The sequence below is a fragment of the Triturus cristatus genome, chromosome 2_2, assembly GCF_964204655.1.
Source record: "Triturus cristatus chromosome 2_2, aTriCri1.1, whole genome shotgun sequence".
NCBI classification, from domain to species: domain Eukaryota; kingdom Metazoa; phylum Chordata; class Amphibia; order Caudata; family Salamandridae; genus Triturus; species Triturus cristatus.
Window position 1 is genome coordinate 118,168,959 of NC_140582.1, and position 23,462 is coordinate 118,192,420.

General features: G+C 45.3%; 1 protein-coding gene across 2 annotated transcripts in view; it reads right to left on the reverse strand.

Moving 5' to 3' along the window:
• Window positions 1-23,462, reverse strand: part of PCGF3 (polycomb group ring finger 3) — a 326,964-nt gene that overhangs the window by 174,813 nt on the left and 128,689 nt on the right. The window lies entirely within an intron of this gene.

Genomic DNA, 23,462 nt, shown 5'->3' on the forward strand with positions numbered 1-23,462 from the left:
ATTATAGATTGCAATTCCCTGTTAGACGCAGGGCTATGTATTAAGGAAGATTATAGACCTCGCTTCCACTGCGCCCAGGGCGGCATGAACAGGCCAAGTGTATCTGGGTCGCTAGTCAGTGCCCAATCAGCAACTGGTAACTGTCAGCTCAGGGCTCGTGCTGTTAGCTCAAGAGAAGACCGACCTGACGGGAATGTATGGACAGTTGATGGGCTGTTTCACCCTGTCCCTGCTGTGCGACCAACCCTGCGCTAAAAATGTAAACGAACAGAGACAGCGTAAAGTAAAATTAGAGACAAAAAGTAGGACATAAGACTACAGAAAAAATGTATGAGCTGGACTAAAGGATGTGGTTAGGCTTCGGTTATATTTAGCAACTTGTTTTAAGATTAGATTAAGGTATGATGTAAATGAGGTAAACTGTGCCGGTCAGAGTAAGGGTTTTGAATTGGATTGCGGCATGAGTGAGGAATGGTGTAGGGGACTGAGTTAGGCTTATTTTAGGAACTGCTTTACGATTAAAATAAGGGATGCGTGAGGGAGATGTTATGGTCAGAGGGTGGAGAAGGGATTAGTATAATAAGGATATAGATAAGGTGAGGGATGTAGTCGAGGCCAGGTTTCGGAGCGGAGTTACAGTAGTGGAAGGTGCATGCAAGGTTATAGGGAATGGTGTGAGAGAGTGTGGGGGAGACGAGCAGCACAAGATGTGGTACAGAGAATATTTAACACCTGTAAAATAGGGGGGGGGGAACGGTGTGAAGGAAAAAACACCAGGCTTAATGAGGGAATAACAGCTCATGGCTGAGTTAAGGTTTAAAATAGGTCTGCGTGCAAATAGCATATGTAGAGGTAAAAATTCACCTGGCTTAGCTCTACATTTTTCTAATTTCAATAGACCTACATACTAGTCAGATTGTTTTACATCTACTTTTTTAAAATCAGATTTTGAACTCTAATGGCTATTGCTTTATTTGTTATTATGAAATGTATTGTCGTTGTGCATCAGCCACCAGTTTGCATTACCGAGGGCCACAGTGTATAATATGCTGTTTATAAGGCATCACATTACTTTTCTATAGTCCGGGGGTTACATTTCTGACGCTTCGTAAATTCAACACTAGTTACCATCTGACTCTATTGAGATGTGTGGTCAGTGGGGTGAACAACAATGCACTTCTGTTAGGGGGGCCTATCAATTACGTTACCACAGAGAAGCATGGGAATGGGTGAATATGAGAAAATAAATTCAACATGGACCTCCACAAGTGACGTAAGACTAGGCGACACCCTGAGAAGATCAAACAGGCAGGAATGTGTCACCTATAAAGGCTGACAGGAGCAGTCACATTGTCAGTCCGTCATTATAACTTTATTTCGCCACGAAATATGGCATAAAAAGTATTCCAAGTACAATCGATCAATTACATTTTATATATTAAAAATACCAAAAGATATGCAGAACGATAAAAAACGTTAAAATCATACAAATGGTCCAATGTATCTCATAATTAAGACATTCATCCTCCGCATTGCCCCTCTCTCAATGTAAACAAACACTCATCAAAATGCAGTTAATGTGCTATTAGTTTTCTTCTTATAGCAGACATGAGAAATGAGGTTACACAATACCAAACAAAAGGGTGTGAAAATAGTTGAAGATAATACAACGCTGGACGACATTGGCTAAAGTTTAGTTTGCGCACGAGTGGTAAAATATATCTTTTACTCTGGTCCACGTATAAGTCACAAAGGAACAGAAGATAGAGGTCATTCTGGGGGGATTGACCATCACATAGACAAGGTGGCAGTGCATTAATGGAATATATATTGGTAGGATGGCCTAGCATCAAGGGGATATATTTACAACCGGAATCGCAGCTATATGTATCAATGCTGATAGTTGGAGACTGATGTTAAATATGAAAACATAGAATCATCTATCCTCAGTGTTGAAAGGTATTGGTTAACCATAAACATTTAGCGATTACTCTCCCATCGATCTCAGCTCAGTTTGTCCCATAATTTAGCTTTTAACTCGGTTCTAGAAAGTGCGATGCATGACTCGGGGTCAGTAAACAGATTTCCAAGGGCGATGGCTTCCAAGTTGGATTGGATATATTTCAGCCATCCTATTCTAGATTCCCCGTCTAGCTTCAGGCCATCTTTTACAATGTCCCTGGTTAGATTGAGTGTTTCTTTTTTCCTGACTGAATGCCATGGTAAGATAGGGGCAATTCGAATATGGTCCGTAATATAGGCGAGTTTAAATTTACAGTGTACGTTATGCGAGGAGCAGGGTTGTGGAAGAGCGCCTAGTCTCCTCAGGAAATTATCCTCTAAAATTTGGAGTTTAGATACATGGCATAGACCTCATATAGATTCAGTCACATAGATTAGAATGAGCTCAGGCAAGTAGTTACTACAGGCAACAATTCCACACAGGGAAGGTTGCAGAAGAGGTGAGTGAAGGAAGAAAAGTACAAAATACGGCCAAGAAACAACGCGCAATCACTTGAGGCAGGGCGGGAGAGATGAAATGACGGACACACCCACACTTTCTGCCAGAATAACCTTAAAAAGAAGACGCAATAGAACATGGTGTGAACTGGTTCATCTGACCACGGATCTCACACCATCTACTTTAATAGAATTGATGTGCGGGATGGGCATGGCGTGAAGGGGAGTTAGTTACTCACAAACTAGGAGGCTGAGAGTCACCTGACGGAGGGGCATACGAAACTTTCAGTTCAGGGATAGTTTGGTTAAATACTTGAATACAGAGCTAGCTACCATAGTCTGGCTGGCTCACTCCCTCTAAGACTCGACCATCTGTGATAGTTGGTTATTTGATTGTTTCAGCTGTCTAATGTGTCATTTGCTCCTTTCATTTATGCTGTTCCAATTGTTCTGCATACGGTAACCTCCCTTTTTTTGCCTGATGATTCTCTTGGTCTCTATTTTTTCTTGCACTCCAATCTAAGTGTCTAGCATCATAAGTAAAGCTACGTTATTCTATTTCTTTTTTTTTTTGTAAAGCGCTCCGATACCTTCGGGTCTAGCTAGAGCTATGTAAAACTTATAAATAAATAAATAAACTTCGAAATAAGTACCACTGTAAATATTACTACCCGGAAGACTTCGACTATGGAGCTGGAAGGGGCGAGGGGTTGGGGTATCAGTCCTGCAACCTGCATGTCCCGGTACAGCGGCAGGCAGCCAGCCTTTGATTGGCTGAGCTGCTCTGGCTGCTAGCCAGCGCCTCGCTGCTCCTCCAGTCACTCGCGTTGCTACATTAGGCGCGGCGGCCGCGAGGACTCTGCAGCGGCAAATCACTCGGTCAAGAAAGGTGTTGTTTGAGACACTCCAAGCAGATCTAATGCGGAATTACATGCTTCAGAAGGATTACAGCCAGCTCTCATTATGGAGGTAAAAGGATTTAATAAAGGAGGTCATTTAATAATAACACCGACTGCTCCGCTAAGGATAGCCTGGATACATTGGATGACGCTTCCTGCAGCAAGTTACCAGCAGTCCCGCTGCAAATTATTTGAAATGTGTTCAGACGGAACCACAATGGCAAAGGTAAACAACAGGTCGCCATTCACATATTTCATGAACACTTGCTAGAATCAGTATATTGAACTCTAGAAACCTCAGTTGCAAATGTCTGACCTCAAAGTTTCTGGGACAATTGCTCTGTGTTACCACATAAAAATGGCCGCACCTCTATCACTGCACTACCACTGCAACCGGGATCTATCACGGACCTTTCTGAAGCTTACAGCAAAACGGGGGAAAATCTATCAGGATACTATTTAGTATCCACACATCTCGGGAGTACAGCTGAAGGAGCAAGGACTACAAGCCCCAGAGAGCCGTGGGAGATAGGCTGTGGTAAGATCCACAGCGCACCGGACGCGCATTGGGAACAAAGCCATGGGGGTGAGGACCAGGGTTGGATTGGGATTCAAAATCGGCCCGGGCACACTAAAAAAAAAAGTGGCCCACATTTGCATATTGCATTTCCTCAAAACAACACACCTGAAAACAAGTGAGGCCACTTCTGCTCAGGGCCCCTGGCCCGCTCAGTATGCATACATTAATGGGCCGGCCCAGCGAGAGAAAGGGAGCGACACCTCTGCCTGTTGTAAACAGGAGGTAATGAGCGCCCATCTGCCTCCAGAAAGGCCACTCTGACACCCACTGGGCCGCTGGCTGTAACTGAAAAACAGCGACACGCCCCAAATCTGCTCCCCTGACTACCCCAAAAAGCAGCCCACGGCTGGAACTCGTCACCGGCCCCTCAGGCATTGCCCGAATGCCCGCGTTACCAATCCGACGCTAGTGAGGACTATAAGCCCCAGAGAGCCCTGCGAGATTGGAGGCGAAGAGCCTCCACAATGCAATGATCGGGCGCTACATAAGGCATCCTTTCTCCCCGCAGCACAGGGTGCATGCACGGTGCACCTGGGCGCTGTTCGGGCTCATCTGCTCCCATATGAGGCTTACCCTCTTGGTTTTTCCACGGGGGGGGTTCACGTGGAAAGTTGCCCATCTACGATTTTAAGTAAATAAGGTCTTTATTTTTTTCCTTACCTCGTTTTGGCTGTTTATATTTGCCACTTAGCTTAATTTTGGACTGCGGTTTTTCCACTGTGAGGCTTCTGCATTTAAGACAGGGCCGGACTGGGAACCAAAACTGGCCCTGGCAAACTGCTCGGCCAGGGGTGCGGCTGAGCTGTTTGCTAAGGCCGCTTTCGGATGATTTTGTTACAGGGGGCTGATATTGCTGGCATCTGGTAATGTAAACGGCCCCCCAGGGGCCCAAAGCCAGCCCCCACCCTGGCGGACCACCGGGGAAACGCCCAGTGCCCACTAAGGTTAGTCCAGCCCTGGTTTAAGACATGGGGAAAAGGAAGGCTCCTAACTCTACATCTACTTTGGGCCTAACAGCACAACACTAGAAATCTTTCTGGCTAGACCTGTGGGTGCAATTTCCAAGGAAATCGGCCTGGCAGAAAAAAACCTTGCCGGTTCAACAAATATTCTTATGCCTACTGATGCTGGTCCTGCTGCACCAGGGGAACACCGCTGTCCTTTTTGGATAAGAAGGATGAATGATCTAATGCCATAGTTCCTGGCCTCCGTCGGGATCCGCTAGCTCAGCAGTCATAAGCGAAAGTGCACGCATGTACCTTCTGGTGTTGAAGACAAATGTAAAAATATCCCTGATACTTCTGATGCCCCCAGCCAAAAGTCTCCCAGGTGCTTATGACGACCCCCGAATGGGCTCCCCTTTTTACCAAATTTATCGCTGCTCTCAGTGATGGTGTTGCACCTTAAGGAAAAGTAAATAAACTTTGTGCTTAGTTGATAAAATCTCCAGATTCTGGCAACGCTATTTTATGCCTCCCCCTACTGAGGCAATATCTGCCATCATCCCAGTAGCTGAGCCCCCCACCCAACTCCAAGCCCTCTCTGTCTGCGGCCAAACCCACTCCAGGCAATACCATCACTTAATTACCATTTGGTAGTCTTCTTCAGAGCCACCCCCCCTTAGCCACATTGGATAGGGTGTCCAACGTACCTGATCCCAGCCAGCCACTCACATATTAGATCTGAATCCGATCCATACCCTAAACATCTTTTGCCACAAACCAAATCCCCCTGAACGTTCTACTTTGTTGTAGTTTTGGCAAACTTCCGCAGCTAATGGACGCCAATGCAAAGACCACAGTCCAGCTTAAAAACAAAGTGCATCATTGGCTTGTAAACAGCTCGAGCTTAAATGTTTGGGACTACAAAAATATTTTGACAGGCTGACAAGTGGAATGGGTTGGTCATACAGAAAAGTTAGTGCATGGCGATTGTGTTATCATTAATTTTAGATATCAGACCCTCGCAGGTCATGTTCTGTATCAATATCGGCAGGCCTTGGCTACGGACAGAAATATCAGTGTTTTTGCCTTTAGTTTTTTTTTTTTTTTTTACAAACATCTGCAAAACGGGAAGGGCCCTACATCCGCACTAGGGGTTCGAGGTTCTAATCAGCCAGAACGTATTTACATTCCATGTAGTAACTGCTTTACACTGCTGTTGGACCTCAATGAAATTGGCTTCACGTTCCCAGTATTTCGGTGACCTGATTAATGCGCATGCTCATAGGCAACTTGAACCCGATAGAGAAAGGTGCAGCTCTGTACCCCAGGTAAATGATGTTACGAACACAGATGTCTTAAGCTCTCTTTGCAGGCAGGTCTCCGAGGTTATATCATCAACCAATTTACACTTAATATTTCTTCTAGCCGTATTGGATGAGGTTCCTCAGTTCTTCTGCTGAAACTGATTTTTGGGAATGTGTCAGGGTTGTGGTCAAAGTTGGGCAATGAGGACTGGCTTAACTATGTTAAAAAGTTTGACCTGATTATGTTTCAAGAAACCGGGTGCACGGAACAACTTACGTGGGGAGGTTATCAGAATTTGTGGGATCCTTCCCTTAAAGCCAATAGGGGAAGAGCCAGTTGGGTTGTTTTTTTTGTACTATACTTGGTGTTATGATCCTCACTGTGCGGGTAAAACATGCAGGGATTCAAATTCTTTCGTTGGTACACTCTAATAATTTGAACTTGTATTGTCAATTTGTTCAATCTCATAGGCCCCTCTCGTAGTACTTGCAATATGGATTACCTGTTCTATATTGTGCAGTGCCTTCGAAGTAGGTATTTTATGTTTAATAACTTTAACATTATAATTGGGGGAGACTGTAATGCCAAATTGGTTTCTAATCACACCTTGCTTCAACCATTCAAAATTCATCTGGAGGATGCTGCGTCTGGAATCACTAATCGTAAGGGAAAAAGGTTTTATAAGCAAATCCTTGCACATGGGTTGGTGAACTCAAAGGAAGTGCTGTTACCTACGGACAGGGGTGGGGAAATCGTATCGCCCGACGCCCGAAGCAAGTAGATTTTTATCATGGGCAAGAAGATTTATTGTCTATTTTGCCCGACGGACAAGTAGACATTAAATCACTAAAGATATTTGAGCTGTGGGCACTCCGGGGCTCACAGCCAATTACAAATGCAGTCAAAGCTTTTGGAGGCCATTGACTGGCTGTAAGCACATGACTGGACTCTATCTAGCCATTGATTGGCGGGGGAGTCTTGCGCTAAACGTCAGTGTTCTGGCGCGGATTCCGTCACTGGTGCAGCCCACCTGCTCTAGGAACCCAGCTGCCGAACGTGCAAGGGCAGGCCCTGAGACAGGTCACAGCGCTGTGGGCCGAGTGGTCTCTCTGCCATGGATTGCTGCGTGGCTCGATCGCCCTGTCCCGTGGGATCCGTCCAAGGCAGGTCACTGATCTTTGGTGTGCTGCTGCGCACTTCCTGGAGTCACGAGCAACAAGTCGGCGTCTCACTGTATGCCTCCCCAGCAGGTGAGTCCGTCTGATAATGGGTTTTGCAGCGGTCCGAGCTTTAAGAAAATAATATTAACTGTGATTCTGCATGCAGTGGTCTGGATTCAGTGAGCGTGGGGGCAGGGTTAAATGTGTGGCATGTTAACAATTTACAATAAGGCGGGAACCTCTCCTTTTGCAATCTAGCAATGGAACCAGTACAGTGTGAAAACACGATGAAAGGAACTTTACAATAGAGAGACATTGACCTTTACTTTGTCTCTGCTTTTATGGACGAGGTCGCATTTGGGGGCACGGAGCAAACGCAAATACTTTAAACACCTGGCAGGCTTACAGAAAATGAAGCCTTGAAAGATTATTGCGTGCGCTGTTAATAGAAACATTTTTTTAATTGTATTGTTTTCCTGCTGTTAAATCAAGCTAATGTCGAATAAAGGAAACGCCACATAATGCAGAAGGCAGAAAGTATCTTCGTAATCTAGGCAATGCTATGTGTGCAGCGTATTTCACACTGTTAACTGAGATGTGGGCCTCTCTTGGCGTCTGAAACATTGCACTGTTCACATTTTTGCCCAAGATGAGATCTCCTTTACCAATACCCTCCCCCATAGTCTTTTTTGTTTTTTCCTTTTTCCGTTACCTCCCCTCGGCTCCACGGCTTCTAGCTTAATTAGTGCCCACACTTTATCTTTCAATCTTGCCAGTGCTGCAGAGGAAATGCCTCACGCCCGTGTCAATTTTTATAGGCGTAATCCTGTCAAAAAACGGGGTTTTCTCCACATTTAGGGCTCATTTCTGTTAGCCTGTACCTTTATTTGGTTGCATTTCTCGTCTCCTGTACCTACTGTAAACAGCCCTCACCATGCACAGTTCTCTAGCAGTTTGTGCTAAATTAGCAAAGCCATTGTAATGAAGCAGTAGGGAAGGCCTAATTTATGCGGCAGGGAAGGTCTAAATTACGCAGCAGGGTTGACTAAATTATGTGGCCACAAAAAATGAGAATTATGTAGCATAATGCAGCAAATTTTCGTTGATAGTATTACTTCATTATTTTGACATCTGTACACCTTAACACTGTATAAATGTTTTTCCTCATTACTTTAAGATTAAGACCCAAATACAGCAATAGCAATGTAAAAGAGACCAGTCACTACTTCTGATGGGCTTTTCACTGTGTGGCAGGACATGTTACCCCCTTTTTAGTAACTTGATCTGTTTGAGCTAGTATCAACATTTTTTGTTGTTAAAATATGCAGTTTAGGCAGCATGTGTTGAATTATATGGCACATTATGTGGAAAACTCCTCAGCTGTAGAATCTCATAATTAGAGTGGCTCTGTATATATTAATCACACGGGAGCTGTCACCAGTGGGGGACCATATTTCATTTGCAACGATATTAAATGGCAAAACTTGCAGAAGCGCGCTCAATATAAAGCAGAAATTATCAAAATATAAATTTGTATAAATTATATAAATCATGTTCCAACCTCAGAATTTTATGCAGCCGCTGTAGTGATGCATTTTTGTTGCACAGTTACGTCAGCAGTAAAAACGCGCCCATACCAGATCTAAGGAAAAGGGGCTCTTCCGCCTGTGTGAATATTCGTCCTATGTAGACATAAAGGTTTGTTTTTCTTTCCCTACATGATTTGCCAATGGGCGTTTTCCTATGTGCTTGTCTTTGTGACTTCTTTATGCATGTGCCCATTTTCAAATATCCAAGTTAGTATCATCCCTTGGACCCTCTTAATGCTCAGCTTCTGAAATAAAGAAACTGATTACACAAGTTGCTGCAACGTTAAAACCGTTTCTTTCACCAGGCTTTCCAATGCTCGTGTATCAGCTTCCTGCAACAGAATTATAGGATTTCCCAGAGGAGAACGCACACATTTCGGTGGGCAGTGGGGAGCTGGGGACACTGGAAAGAGAGAGACAGTGGCAGAGAACTTGGATTTTAAAGAAAAAACTGAGTACTTTGCAAATCTCAGTGAGACAAACTTGCACATCTATTGCTCATCTACACTCCTTCATGTTAGGGAAGCTTACTCTGCTGGTGCCATTACTAATCAGTACTTTGCACAAGAGAACCCTGTACTGCTACTGCCAGTGTTGCATGTGCTATTTGTGTGGTTGAAGAATGTGGAGATGTAGCAGTGAGTGCACAAAAATATAATCACACCACACCTGCCCAGGAGAGTAAAAGCAGAGATTGATATAACTGCCCATTACTTTCTCTTGTGTATTCGTACTTGTGGATACTGCTTCAGTGAACTAAACACCTCTGCTATGTGATTTTTGCTGCCCCATGAACAGTTCATAAACTCTGCCGAGAAGTGGTTATTCCCATCCACACATTTATCAGAGCATGATTTGAAACTGGACAGCTATGAGTTGGCCCTAGGACTGAGAACACCCTTTTGCCCTACAGGTTCATATTCCGGCACATTCTATGCCAAATACGCTCCAAGAAATGTAGTCCATTACCAGCCTGCACTCTGCGTTTAGGTACTATTTCTCTAAATTTGAAAATGTGTCACATGCATACTGGTTACTAATTGAGTGCAGTGCACAATGACACATCTGCACACATGCTGTACATCCAGCCCGTACAACAGTTGAATTTAAGGGTGTATGACCATGCACTGCACAATTGGACTTGCATTTGAAGTATACTTTCCACAGTATATTGCACTGATTCCCGTGCAGGTTCTCTCCGTGCAGACCCACCTCACTGATTTATGGAATAGGTGGGGCAAGCAGATATTTTCCCAGGACAAGTAGATTTGTGTAACATTTTGTCCATTGGCCAAGTAGATTTTTGTAAAATTTCCACACCCCTGCTACGGATCTTGTTACTCCCACCTTTAAGAGTAGAAGCTGGGGCACCACTATGGAATACATCTTTGTTTCTCCTTCTACGGGTAGATTAGCCCACTCAATAGCCATTTCTGTTAGTGCTTTCAGTGATCTCAACCCGATTGAGCTTTCGCTTACCCTCCCATTGACTACCGAAATCCCTGCACTAACTGGAGCTACAGGTATCGCTCTACATGATGTTAGGCTAAGGATCAAGTGGCGTGATGTAGATTTCTTCAAACTTTTTAACACTGTGATCAAATCTAATTTTTCTCTATTAATGGAGTATCTCGTTGTTGCAAGATCGGCCCAGTGATTCTGCAGTTTTTGTATTCCGTTCCGTGAAAGCCAGTATAAAAAATACTTCATGATGTCCAGAGTTTACGGGTAATAATCCCAAACGGGTCTGGTTTAACAAGGAAAGCAGGGCGGCCAATAGGAGGCTACGTGCAGCCATCAAATCTACTCCCAGGGATAGGATTCCTTTGGCTGCTTGTCAAGCTGCATATAGAAAAGTAATTCATGCTAGAAAGCAAGCAGTCAAGCAGGAAATGTGGCAAAAAAGCGAGTTTCAGAAGGACACCAGCGGTTTTGGGAAAATCATGAATCAGCCAAAAGTCTCTGAGCCTTTGACTGATGGGACAGGGACTCTCATTAGTGCCGAGTGTTGGATTAAGCATTTTGAAACTACTCTTACCCGGGCAATATCGCTAGTAACCATGATGAGACATCTATTTCCTTTCCTTTGAATATCAAATTTGATATTACAGAGGTGTACGAGGCAATTAGTGCTAGTCCAACAAGGAAGGCACCCGGGCCTGATGGGGTTCCGATGGAGCACCACAAGGAGAACATCGTGTTTTGGGCACCTCCCATTACTGATGTGGTCACAGTGCTGCTACCAGCGGGCTCCCCAGCTTTTGACATACAGCTGTGGTAATTTCAGTCTACAAAAAAAAGGATGCAGACAAGATCCCCGGTGTTCTAGAGCAATTTGTTTGTTAGATTCTATGGTTAAGATCATTGGGCGTATTGTCCATAACAGGATCGAGAGCTGGGCTGGCCTCAATCACATGATTTCTCCAGTACACTACGTATTGTAAGCATCCTTGAGTATTTTGACAGAATCGTCTCAGCATGATCATTTCTGCATAAGATACAAGACTGTGTTCACCAGGTATTAATCTATGCACATGTGCTTGATTAGCTTCAGAATATGGGCTACCTAAAGTTTTCACCACAGTATGAAGGCTGCAGGTAGTATAATCTTAGCACCTTCACGCACGGTATTTTAAGCGAATAGTGTCTTTTTTGACAAGTGCTGCATAGAGTGTACACTGTTCTTAGTAGAAACTTTTTAAATACTCTATGGTGTATTTCTCATCAGTTTCACTGTCTGCAAACAGTATGGTACAGAGTAAACTCTCTCCATCGAGTAAACACAGTTTGCAAAACCCACTTTTCTACTTATATCAACTTCATTTTTCAATGTAGACTCAGTGACTGTCAGGGGCTTGATACAGATAAAAACTGTAGATAATAGGGTATCAATTTTGGAACGGATGTTGAGTACCTTGAGGATTCTGGGTTTCTCTAAGCAGTTGTAAACATATTGAAGAGCGTGTGTAATGAGGATTTCCCATTTATTTGTGCTTGATTGTTAATGTGAACTAGGCTACGCGTGAAGTCTATGGTATAGGGTCAATGTAGCATATAACACATGCTTGCTACACCGAAGGGAGTTGTATCAAGCTACACCTAAGGAAGCTGTATCTGTGAAGGCATTAATGATGCTTCTTATTATTCTGAGCTATTTCACACTTACTTTCAGGTCTGTAATGCCATACTAGTTTATAGAGTAATGTATACAAAAGAAGATTGGATGAGGTCAGTGATGTCATAAATGATGTCATTGAACATGTCATGAGTGATGTAATATGTGAGGTCAAAAGCAGTGCATGGCAGGGCACGTCATACTTGGCCCTGCTAACTATAACCAGTGAATTTCTGTGGTTTTATGAGTTATTGGTAATGCTGTGACGTCTCTTTAACCTTTGTTTTTATCAGTGTATTTTTATGTTTGTTTTTTTCTTTTTTTAAAGAAACAGATCTTTTCATTACACCTATTTTAAAATTTTAACATTTTACCATCACTCTAACCTTTGTTTTCTCAGGGAATTTCTATACATTTTGTTTAATTTAAAGTCATATTTTATTACCATACTAAGCCAATTCCTCGCCCCCCCACCCATACCCCCCCCCCGCCGCTGCGCACGGTCTTTGGCCATGCCCGGTAGGGGGGTTGGCTGCAGCAACTTGCCTGCAGCAAACTCCCACAGGCAGCTCCATGCTCCGCACAACCGCGCTTTACATGCACCCTGGGGCTTGCCGCAGGACCTTGTTTGTAGCCAGACACTGCTTTCAACTTCTCCCACAGGCAGCTTACCTGGAGGCAGCCAACCCCAAGCTGCGCAAGGCATTTGGTCATGCGTGGTAGGGGGTTAGACGCATGGCCTGTCTTGCAGTCAGGCCCTGCTTTGAAATTCCCGCAGGCAGCCAGCCCCACGTTGCTCACAGCCTTTGGCGGGGGGAGCGGAAGGTTGGTCACGGGCTGGCCTGCCGCCAGGCCCAGTTGCTAAAGCCACAGCGGGCTGCCACTCCACACTATGCACAGCCTTTGGCATGCTTATGTGATCAGGGGACCCAATCCCCTGGGGCCAAAACATATATATTAAGGGGAGGGGGCATGTAGCTCCCCTCCTCAACCCTTAATTAGCACTGGGGACCACATCCCCGGGGCCAAATATAATTATACAGGGACGAGGGTGTGGAGCCCCTCACCCTGTGCCTTTATAGGCCCTGGGGACGGCATCCTAGGGGACAAATAAAATAACAAAAGGGTAGGCGGGGCCCACCTGAACCGCCTTAAACCCCGGAGACCCCATTCCCCGTAGACTACATCTATGGGGGGGGGCGTGCTGTCCCCCCCCAACCAGAGACTTAGTAAGGCCCCAGGACTCCATCTCCCGGGGACCCCATCCCTCTGTGCCAAATACAATAAAAAAAAGCGGAGGGGTTCACACGGTGACCTCCCTGAGCCTTATTATACCCGGGAACCTCATTCCCCAATGCCAAATATAATTAAAAAAGGGAGGGAGCCACACAGCCCTCCACCCCAAGCCTTCTCAGGCCCCAAAGACCTCATCCCCTGGGGCCAAACCAGATTTTAAAAAATAGATGAGGTCTGCTTGGCCCCTCTTCCTGAACCTTATTAGGGGCCAGGGACCCCATGCCCAGAGGACATATATAATAAAAAGGCATGGGGAAGCGCAGCCACCACTCCTCAAGCCTTCTCGGGTCCCAGCCATATCCCCACATGAAGCAGGAGCCGGCACTTCTCCCGCCCGGAGGCAGCACTGATTTATGCGGCTCCCTCCAGGGGGGAGCAATGTGTGTTCTGTTTCCCTGCCACCATAAGTACGCTCCCAGTCAGCCGGGTTTTTAAAGCTCCCGCCAGCTGGGTGCAGAATTTGTGTTTGATCCAGTTTGGCAGGGGATTTGAAAAAGCTCCCGTCAGGCAGGAGAAAACACGTTCCTGCCCTCGCCAGTGCTGGCAGGGAAACTAGGCTGTCCAAGGGGTAGATTCCCAGGGACACAGCAAGCAATCCAATCCCAGGGATTGGGGTCCGAGGGTTTTTTTAAGGCTTGGGGAGAGGGGCTGTGCGCCCCCACCCCTTTATCAAGATATTGGACCCGGGGGATGGAGTCCCCCAGGGCTTTAAACAGCTCAGGGAGGGGGTCTGACCAGCTCCCTCCCCTTACTACATAGATTGGGCCCGGGGGTTGCAGTCACCATGCCAAAAAAAAGCTTGGGGAGGAGGGTTGGGCACACACCTTCCTCCCATTAAAGATACCCAGCACCCTGGGGATGGGTTCCCCAGGGACCGCAAGGGAAGGGGGAGGCTCTACTCACACCCACCTCCCCATATACTGAAGAAAATGGCGGGCAACAGCTCCTTTGTTTTTGCAAGAATCAAGGAAAAACTTTTTTTTTTTTTACATTAGCACCAGGAGGGTGGTACCTCTGGGTCCTTCCCCCCCGTGGGGCCTATGGCTCACCCTTACATTATTATTTTTTTTTCAAAAGATCAGGACAGGGGACTAAGATCCCAAGTCCTGTAATGGCTGCCTGCAACATTTGTCTCATGTTGCTGGCAGCCAATCAGAGAATTCGCTCCCAAAGGAGTCGGATAACCAAAGGTAAAAAAAAAAGGTCCCTGGGCCAATCAGAAACCTTGATTTTTAAATACCCATTTCCGCAAGACTCTTGAGAGCCTCTTGCGGACCCCCCCTGTCTAGCTATACAAATATCTGTAAACTTTAATTTCTCAAAAACTACAGAACGGATTTACACTTAATCACGAAAAGTACAATCTGCAGACCACGAGCTAGCTTTCTAACAAATTTGGGGCAATTACATTCAGCACTTTATGTAGTAGTGCTTATTAAAGAAGCCTATGGCAAATGCATGGGCTTTTTGCATTTTGAGCCCCCCTTCTTTATCAGCCCCCACTTAACCGATTACCCTAAAACTTCATGTATAAACGAGGGGAAAAGGAGCATTTTTAAATAAAGTTTCATGGAGATTCGACAAATCGTGCCAAAGTTATTGGCAAAACGAAAAACACTTTTCCTATGGAAACGCTGACCTAACTAGAACTACCCAGTGGAGACCACCACTGGGTAATTATATTTCTATCATCTATCTTTTTGATATCACACGAGGCAGAGTAGCCTCATAAAACGATGAGCTACCCTTAGACCAGTGCAGAGGGCTTGAAAATTTCCTGACAGCATTAGTGCAGATGTAATCAGCAACATCTTGATTATCATGTGATATCAAGATGTTCCTAATTACATTTGCTCATGACTAGAAAGCTTACTTGTCTACTTCAATTCCCTGCTTGTGATTAGATGGCTTTTCTCTCTATTCTGGTCTTTCTCCTTCCTTCCCCTTCTACCCCAAACCCTGGAGTATTTAGCTTTTCAGCCTACTGATTAGTTAGTTTACTGTTGCTTTCCGCTGCTGAAACCTAGGAACTATTTTCTTCAGTATTTCACCTTCAACACTTGACGAGAGCGCATGTCCTACTCCCGGTCTTTCTCTTTTTTTCTTATTCCTCTCTCCCCACCCCCAACTTCCCAATTATCATTCGGCTCCTGTCCTTATTCTGTCTCCATATTGATCTCACCACACCCAATTGTCATCAACAGCAAGCACAACTACGCCCAGGGTCTCTCCCTGCCCTCCCCAACCTTTTATTGGCTTTGCCAGAGGTTATATAAATGAGCCAGCATTGGGAACGCTAATCATGGTAAGCAGGTATCCATCGTGAGATTTTATTTTGAAGATTTCAAAGATGGCAGTCACATGGCGTGTTAAGCCAATATGGTGATCATCTTGGCATGGTGCTTTAAGTACATAACATAACATTAACACCCCATTACAACATGGATATCTCTTTAAGTCTAGACATAACGTGATCATCTTAGAAGTACACAAAATATTACTGCCTAGATTCCACCAATCACTACTGGCATTGCCCATGTTTATCCCCTATTTCTCTCAACACTGATAAAGCAAATAGCGCCCACAAAGAAGCACTAGCAAAGTGAGACCGGGGGAATGTGCCAATTTCATAATATAGTGCCTTTAATAAATGCATTTAGCTTATTTGTAGGTGCTTCGAATTTTGACAGAGAAGACATGGAACACAGCGTGATTAAGAAAGATGCACAAGATCACATATGTGGAGAAGCTTGGATTAACAAATAGGCTTCCTGGAGCAACAGTCAGTATTTCGGTTAGACTAAAATTACCCCCTCCACTGCTGGAAGATTTCAGTGTGTGAAATTTTAATTAAATTACATTTTCACTGAGTTTTGAAGTCAGGATCAGTATCAGAAAAAAAGAGTTTATTGAACAAGATAAAAGGCTGACTGACTCCGCTATGCAATGTGTTTACAAGGTTATCTTACATGTTGTTCACACTAATTCCAGGGCCCTTAAATGCTGGCTAATAATGAACTATCCTCTTATTTAGTGCTAACTCACAAAAGTCTTAAAGCACTCATAACCGAGGTTAGCACCTACCCAGCTAAATACGGGTTGTGTTTTTAGGCGTGAGTTTTGACGGTGCAGCTATCAAGCAGTATTATTGCTTAAAATAAACAACGCGGACACTGGGTCTGACCCTTTCAACCACTGTCTCTTTTCGATCAACATCTAAGTGATCAACTTTAAACTTTGACAATGAACTCTTCAGTACGAGCCGCTAGCAGGTAAAAGTGATGGGGCAGCGTGGGGGACAAAAAAATTAAACAAAACTTACCTGCAGCCTGAAGCCTGCTGCATCGCCGCCTCCTCTGCTCCGATGATGCTCACACAGGCTCCCAAACTACCCTGCGCCAATCCAGACGCTACTCTCATGCTGGTATTACCCACCATAAGAGAAGCGTTGGGATTGGGCAGAGTGGGTTGGTTCCACACTCCAGCAAAGACTGGGAGCCTGTGCTCCTGAGCACTGCTGATATTCCCAAGCAACAGCCTGGAGATGTCCAAGTGCACATGTCGGTTTGGCCAAAATAAGACGGCCGTCTAAACAAACATACGCACTTTCAGTGCCCTGTGCCCATCACTCCTCCTGCTGCCGCTTATGGCCCGCCCTCCAGACTTCGCTGCGGCTCCGGAGCAAAATTAAATGATAATAAAGCAGTTGTATGAATTGCTTTAATATCATTTTATTTTACACGTGTCTGCTGGTTCCAGAAGTGGGGTGACGCCATAACGGAGGAGCCGCCCCTGGAACTCTTGGCTCAGCCTAGAGGAGAAATCATCTTCCACCTAATGCTACTGGCTGTTTCCTTACACCTCCACTCAAGTGCTTGTGTTGAAACGCATGGGACTAATTCTTAAATATAACCTCTCTGTTCCTCTTGTTTGCCTTGCACAAATGTGCTTATCCTGCGTGCGTTTTAGACACTGAACCTAGATCTATTGTCTTTGCCTGCGAATGCTGCATGGCTAGCTGCCCCGCTTGGATTCAAACCTCATTTTCATGGTGTACTCCTTTCCCTGTTGTAGCCCATACCGCTCGTTCCAGAGAAGCTCTCTGGAACGAGAGGGACGGGCTACAACAGGGGCTTAGGAAGGAAACCCTGTCCCATCAGGGTTTCCTGTCTAAGTAGCTAACTGAATGAAGCCTTACTGATTCATAGCGTGCATCATTGTTTGATGTAATGGTACTCATTTCATCAATCTCAAAAGGTAGTAAGACGGAGTCGGAATCCACTCCAGAATGGGGCTGTGCCATTAAGAGTGATGGGAAGGGAGGGTATTGCTAAATTGAACACCCATCACTCGCTGAGACCATACAACTAAAAGGTACCATTGCCTTGGGAGACTAATGAAATCTGAACCGGGCTAGTGAGTTATATTTGCCCTTCTAGTCTTATGGGATAGAACAGAAAAAGTTAAGGTTGAACTTATTTTTTTTGTAAAAGCCCCATGCAGTAACAGAAAACTGACTTGTGGTGTTGTAACTTCCCAAACACTATTATTTTCTAAAGAAAGCAGAGCTCAGCTACTAGGAGAGCCACCCTTATCGTAACTGCCATGCTATTATGGAGCCACCAGGTGCTATACTCCCAGAGTATAACAGCATCAGGATTCACCAATGTGCCGATGATACAACTCCTCTGCTTGAAACTCTCTTCTGCTTCAGACATCTAATTCCTCAAACACTGCTTACACGTCTTCAAGACCTGGATAGCCAGCACCTACCTGAAGCTCAACCCAACCAAACCAAGCCACACCACCTTCTATGAAGCCATCACAACCAGCATCCCCGCTTATATGGAGGAAAATCTCGCAATCTCTGGTGGTTTTCAGCACAGCCAGGACACCACAAGAGTGCAGACTAAGAAGTAAAAAAAAAAATTTTTTTTAAATAGGCCTTTCCATGTATGCACCCAGGATCTGGAACAACATCCCTGTATCCATATGGACTGCCCCAATTTAGGAAGGAGTTGAACAGGCACATCTTTCAAGAACACTACTCTACAATGCATTAACCAGCTACAACTCCGATTCCTCTCCCATTACTCACCAGCTTTAACCCCTTCAGCGCGGCGCGGATTTCCGCGCCACGCTGAAGGTTCCGTGCGCGGGCGGGGCCATGACGGAGTGGTTCCGTCATGCGCACAGCGCAACCGACGTGCATGACGGAACCGCTCCGTCATGCGCGTCGAAGGGGTTAAGCTTGCCTTTGACCATATCCAGAGCTTCACTTCCTTTTGGCTAGGTATGCGCTACAGAAATACTGTATAAATACATACAGTTCACATCTACATGCAACACGGCTAGACAGGTCCTTTATAGGATTTGCTGCTTTAGAAGGTGAAAGTGTGACGCAAATGCACACAAAAAAAGAAAAACAGATCAGTTTTTTTGTCTAGCTCCGACCGTATTTTGATCCCAGAGGTAGATACATACAATACCAACTGTAAAAAAAAAAAGCATCCAAATACTACAGGCTGGCTAATATTATAATGTAAATACCACTAAGTAATGGGTGTTAGAAACAGACTACAGTTTTTGATACTTGTCTGACTGCAACATCAAGCCCTGTCAAATTTCCCTGTTCCAGGAATGACTAGCTGCTCCAGACTCCAGGTTTATTCTTTGAAATCTGTGGCTTTTATAATTGTTTATTATAAAGCCAGCACTACAAGTCCCAGAATTCAAAGGGAAAAAAAACTGGTCGGGAGCTGCTTTTCACGCATGGTTTTAGGAAGCTTGGCAGCTATGGACACCTAACCTTGAACTTTCAGGTGTGATTGGGAAGATCGATACTCCAGTGATGTGTCATATCTCCTACTGCAAAATCATAAGTGGACTTTAAAATTTCCCGATTCAGACCCCCCCACTCCCGATTTTGGTTTTTGCAAAAAAAAAAAAAAATAACAAATCGCAACATCAGCACTTTTGTAAAAATACTGCGATTTTTACAAAAGTGCTCGTAAAATATGTTTTTTAAAAAAAAAATTAAAAAAAAACGTTGATGTTCCCCCGCTCTTTACTGGTTCTGTGCTGCAGCTGAGTCAGTAAAGGGAAGGTGAGCAACGGGCCAGCAGGCAGCCGAGGTGTTAGAAATGCAATCCTGTGCAATTAGCCTGCAGCCGGCCTCAAACATTTCTGTTCCCCCTGCGGGCTCTGCAGGCCCTTGAAAGGCACTCCTGACTCCCAAACATCCACTGTACCCCTCTCCCTCGACCGCTCGGGTCTCCTATTAACCCTAAACCCCCATATGTTTCGCTCTCATTTTCTCACTCACTCACTCTCTCTCACTCACTCACTCACTCACTCACTCACTCACTCACTATGAACTTTACCTATAAAACGGTTTAGTGAAAAAGTCGGGCAATAAAAATAAGTAAAAGAGGGGACTACGAACTAGTTAATGGTTAAACAATTCACGGGCATAATGGCACCTTCCCTGGTAGGTCGCCCCCCCGGTGCAGCTCCGCCACTGTCGCTGCTGCCGCCGGTGTATTCGAGGCCCTCCACCACCCGCAGGCTTCCACCTGCGCCTCATCCCTGGTGGCCACTGGTGGCCTTAGGTTCGTTTTCGCTTGCTGCCTGTTGCTTTGTGCCTGTAACTGTCTGTGCCCCCTGCCCCCCCGCTCGCCGCTTTGCTTCTGTGCCCCTTTTTATTCTGTACCCCTCACCAACTTCTGTCCCATTCGTTCTTTGTACCCCTGTGCTGGCTTTTGTGCCTCTGTGCCCCTTTGATTTTGTACCCCTTTTGCTCCTCTGCGCCCCTTGATTTTGTACCCCTTCTGCTCCTCTGTGCCCCGCGCTGGTCTCCTGTCCTCCGTCTCCGCCGCTGCCTCCCCTGCGGCCCCGCCCCCTCCGTGCCCATTCGTCACACCCGTCCCTCGCCTCCTAGCTGCTCCTCCCTCCCCATATATGGCAGCCGCGGCGCCCAGTGCCAGAACCCCTGGCCCCCGCACCAGCCAGGAAGACCGCCTTCGCTATGACAAAAGTCGACAAAAGAATCTCCTTCAAGCTCCTGATGCACGCACACAAGGCACTCCACAAAACCGGCCCAGCCTATCTCAACATTCGACTCTCCTTCTACGTACCCAACAGGAAAACTCCGCTCCGCTGACCACGCCCTGGCCATGGTCCCACACATCCGAAGAACTATTTCCGGAGGCAGATCCTTCTCCCACCGCGCCGCCAAGACCTGGAACTCCCTCCCCCTCTACCTGCGACAAACCGAAGACCTGCTGACCTCAGGAGACAACTTAAGACCTGGCTCTTCGACCAAGAGCAGCAGCTCACCCGCCCCCCCCCCCCCCCCGTCCGTCCCCCCCCCCCCCCGCGCCTTGAAACCCTCACAGGTATGTAGTGCGCTTTACAAATTATTGATTGATTGATAGAGAATAGATATACCTACCCCAAAAGATCTTTGGCTCTGATTACACAAGCACTGCAATCTGCTCTCTGCTTGCACACACTTCCACCTGGCCTCAATACAGAGCTCTTTCATGAGCCCGTCCCTTGGTAAGTTGCGAGCCCTGCTCTCGCACACATCTCCTCCACCAATGCCCCACCCCATTCCTCAACTGGAGGCTGAGGTCCTGTCTTCTAACTCATCCGCTCTCGCAGGATACTACGACTGCGGTCACAGTTTCACATCGTAAGCCAACTTTGCGGACTTTCACAACTGCAGAAATGCAAACCCAAAAAAGTAACCATTTCAAGAGCTACTCCGTGTGCCATTCTCTTCAAAACGCATGCGTCTGCAGAAGACAAAAGTCAGTATGGTTACACGTCCATGGTGTGCGTTCCAGCATATTATGTTTCAACTACATTCTTACACATCCGGTTCGCTTGATGTGCTTTTACAAAACAACGCATTAATTTCTGTACGCTCTAAAAACTGTGTCACCAAATTATATATACAGTAACTAACTGGGATGAAAACGTTCTGACGCTAGCCTAGCGGGCTCAGGCATCTGTTGCAGCGCTCTTGAAGAACCAGCAGAGCACGAGTTTGACTTGTCGCAGATGCAGCTCAGCCTCTCATCCTTCCCAGGGAGGTAATCGCATTACTATCAAGGCTGCAACTTTGCCTGCTGTTAATTGCAGCGCTGCAGAGGCACAAGGAAGTGCTTGTTACAGCGTTCTGTTGCCATTTGGCACGTCGGTCAGTGCCATAAAAATAGAGTAACAAATAAAATAACGTCAGGCAGCAAACTCTACCCTGAGCAGAGCATTACAAGAGTACAGTTTTATCTTTTTTTTTTTTTTAAGTGTGACAGCAATGGTAAAACGTTACACAACAGGCAATGAACATAAAACCCTCAGCAATCACGGAAGCCCCGAATAAAAATTTAAATAAAACAGGCCTCTATAAAACCATTAAACAGTCTGGCTGTGACTTCACTAATAAGCCGTAATCGCCAGTAATAAGACGAGCGCGTCAGTACTGTATTGCGTTAGCACAGTTGACTTGTAACCTCAATGCCTGCTACTCTACAGAGGTTGAGAGACCTGGGCAGAAATTAAACTCAACGAAAGGAACCATTAGCTTTTCAGCTCTTTCCTCGGTTTTTTTTTTCCTCTGAAAAGTTAGCGGCTCAGCACCCATGCGCAGCAGTTTGTTTATTTTGTGCCCGGCTGGAGTTCACCGCAGGAGAACAGCTGCAGGTTATCGCACGTTCTGACTACTGCCGATTGTGAAAGCGGCTTACATTCACCTTAAATGATACTGTGGAAACAAATTACACGCTGCACATTAGGGTGTTTATATTCAGGGCTAATTCCACATCGAGTGTATTTATCTGCAGGCATATACTCGCTTTCATACAAAGGACCGAGAAACAAAAGGATTTAACAGATGTTCTGGACGGGTGATGGTGTAACCATGGGAATAAGCCGCCCTTTACCCTACACTGAAAAATATATTGCAAGTCAGCTCTGAGTTTTGAGACCTTATAGAGGAACTCGGCCGTGGGACTAATTCCACCACACAGCCGCAGAACTCCTCTGGGCCATGCAATATCCTTATAATGTACAGTACTGGTGTTTTATCCCTCCTACAATTGATTTATTGTGACACAACCGTCCTGCTATCGTCGAATCAGCGATTTGTACGACGTACTTCACGCCAAGGAGCACTTTCAAAACCATAACGGACAACAGGTAGCATCAGGTTTTCAAAGACTGTGTCCCAAACATACACACTTTTACAATTGCTTACTGTTATATGTAAATTAAAAGAACAATCTTAAGCCTGGAACACCTTCAATCCACACCCCCAGATCAATTCCTTTGAAACACCTGTTGACTCAGGCATCTAACATCCAATCAGGCTGGCAAATTATCTCTTCACTGCAACAATTGTCCATCAACACGATCTCCACCCTCACCACTCACTGTGCTCAGCAGTCGGACCAAATTTCCAACATATCAACACTAGCTCCACTTAGTGTCCAAACAACCATCTCTGTAACACGTATGAGACTACACATGCACAGGGAATCCAAGGACGTATACTAGAGAAACCACATGACTAATGTAGGTTACATTACACCATCAAGAAACATGAAGGCACTAAATTACACCAACATCTCCCAGGGATCCTATGAGATGAACATTCAACCCGCACAGCTCATGCTTGCACAGGCTGTTGGAAGTTCAATGACCAGATGACTTCAAAGACAGCTCACGCTTCTCTAGTGTTACCCGAATATCGGGTGCTTCACCTTGAGACCCTGAATGGGGCCCTTTTAGCACATCACCTTTAAGAGCGTTTAATTACATATTTTGCAAAATGCTAACTTTTTGTAATGCCCCTCGGCACATTGGTGGAACAAAAAAAATCACCTTTGTAAATGATAATCAATAAACATGCAAGCTCTTTTTTTGTTTTATCGGATATACCCGTGAGCCTGCTCATTGGACTGGCTCCAAAATTAAAAGCACATCACCCTTTTGCCTTCATGATTACCTTTCCATGCATAGTTTGTATTTATTGCACTAAATATCAAATTTTTTTTTTAACAATTTCATGTCTCTTGTCACTTTTATAATATTGTTATATTGAGATGAT